This window comes from Lepisosteus oculatus, unplaced genomic scaffold (genome assembly GCF_040954835.1).
Source record: "Lepisosteus oculatus isolate fLepOcu1 unplaced genomic scaffold, fLepOcu1.hap2 HAP2_SCAFFOLD_50, whole genome shotgun sequence".
Taxonomy (NCBI): domain Eukaryota; kingdom Metazoa; phylum Chordata; class Actinopteri; order Semionotiformes; family Lepisosteidae; genus Lepisosteus; species Lepisosteus oculatus.
The window spans coordinates 273,461-275,880 of NW_027168042.1; positions in this window are offsets into that span (position 1 = coordinate 273,461).

Consider the following 2,420-nt stretch of genomic DNA (forward strand, 5'->3'; position numbering starts at 1 on the left):
ACCGTTTTGATAGTTTGAGACTGATTTTTTGGAGTTTGAGGAAAAAATTCAACTTTGATGTTTGGAGGGCTTCTGAGACACCCTGCTGGAATGCACATTTGAAACCCTAGCTAGGGTTAGGGTTAGCATTCCCACAACAGGTAGGAGTTTTTTACTGTCAGTGCTGCATTCCGGTTCCCCAGTTATCTTTAGGATGAGTGATAATTTGCTCCTATCTGCACTTTTAGTTTTCGGACAGTTTTGGTCACCTTTTTGTATATTGCCCTATGCAGTGATTTTATCCAAAACTGAGCCAGATGAAAAGTGTGAAGAATACCTGTTCTAATGGGTAAACTCTCTTCATTTTGTCATTTAAAGTGCAGCTAAAAGTGCCACAGCGGGCAAAATTATATGGTTCTTGTAACCCTCTTCCTATCCAGCCATTAAAAGCATGCCGATTTAACTACCATTTAACAGCATTTTTCAGCTTCATGACAATTTGCCTAAACCAGACAGAATATTACAGAAGATACATTTCCTAGAGGTTTTAGAAACCGTTTTGATAGTTTGAGACTGATTTTTTGGAGTTTGAGGAAAAAAATCATATTTGATGTTTGGAGGGCTTCTGAGACACCCTGCCGGAATGCACATTTGAAACCCTAGCTAGGGTTAGGGTTAGCATTCCCACAACAGGTAGAAGTTTTTTACTGTCAGTGCTGCATTCCGGGTCCCCAGTTATCTTTAGGATGAGTGATAATTTGCTCCTATCTGCACTTTTAGTTTTCGGACAGTTTTGGTCACCTTTTTGTATATTGCCCTATGCAGTGATTTTATCCAAAACTGAGCCAGATGAAAAGTGTGAAGAATACCTGTTCTAATGGGTAAACTCTCTTCATTTTGTCATTTAAAGTGCAGCTAAAAGTGCAAAAGCGGGCAAAATTCAAGGGTTCTTGTAACCCTAACCCTAGCCAGGCATTAGAAGCATGCCGATTTAACTACCATTTAACAGCATTTTTCAGCTTCATGAAAATTTTCCTAAACCAGATAGATTATTTAAGATACCTTTCCTAGAGGTTTTAGAAACCGTTTTGATAGTTTGAGACTGATTTTTTGGAGTTTGAGGAAAAAAATCATCTTTGATGTTTGGAGAGCTTCTGAGACACCCTGCTGGAATGTACATTTGAAACCCTAGCTAGGGTTAGGGTTAGCATTCCCACAACAGGTAGAAGTTTTTTACTGTCAGTGCTGCATTCCGGGTCCCCAGTTATCTTTAAGATGAGTGATAATTTACTCCCATCTCCACTTTTAGTTTTCGGACAGTTTTGGTCACCTTTTTCTATATTGCCCTATGCAGTGATTTTATCCAAAACTGAGCCATATGAAAAGCGTGAAGAATACCTGTTCTAATGGGTAAACTCTCTTCATATTGACATTTAAAGTGCAGCTAAAAGTGCAACAGCAGACAAAATTCTATGGTTCTTGTAACCCTAACCCTAGCCAGACATTAAAAGCATGCAGGTTTAACTACCATTTAACAGCATTTTTCAGCTTCATGACAATTAGCCTAAACCAGACAGATTATTAAAGAAGATACTTTTCCTAGAGGTTTTAGAAACCGTTTTGATAGTTTGAGACTGATTTTTTGGAGTTTGAGGAAAAAAATCATCTTTGATGTTTGGAGGGCTTCTGAGACACCCTGCCGGAATGTACATTTGAAACCCTAGCTAGGGTTAGGGTTAGCATTCCCACAACAGGTAGAAGTTTTTTACTGTCAGTGCTGCATTCCGGGCCCCCAGTTATCTTTAGGATGAGTGATAATTTTCTCCTATCTGCACTTTTAGTTTTCGGACAGTTTTGGTCACCTTTTTCTATATTGCCCTATGCAGTGATTATATCCAAAACTGAGCCATATGAAAAGTGTGAAGAATACCTGTTCAAATGCGTAAACTCTCTTCATTTTGTCATTTAAAGTGCAGCTAAAAGTGCAACAGCGGGCAATATTCTATGGTTCTTGTAACCCTAACCCTAGCCAGACATTAAAAGCATTCCGATTTAACTACCATTTAACAGCATTTTTCAGCTTCAAAACAATTTGCCTAAACCAGACAGAATATTAAAGAAGATACATTTCCTAGAGGTTTTAGAAACCGTTTTGATAGTTTGAGACTGATTTTTTGGAGTTTGAGGAAAAAATTCAACTTTGATGTTTGGAGGGCTTCTGAGACACCCTGCTGGAATGCACATTTAAAACCCTAGCTAGGGTTAGGGTTAGCATTCCCACAACAGGTAGAATTTTTTTACTGTCAGTGCTGCATTCCGGTTCCCCAGTTATCATTAGGATGAGTGATAATTTGCTCCTATCTGCACTTTTAGTTTTCGGACAGTTTTGGTCACCTTTTTGTATATTGCCCTATCCAGTGATTTTATCCAAAACTGAGCCA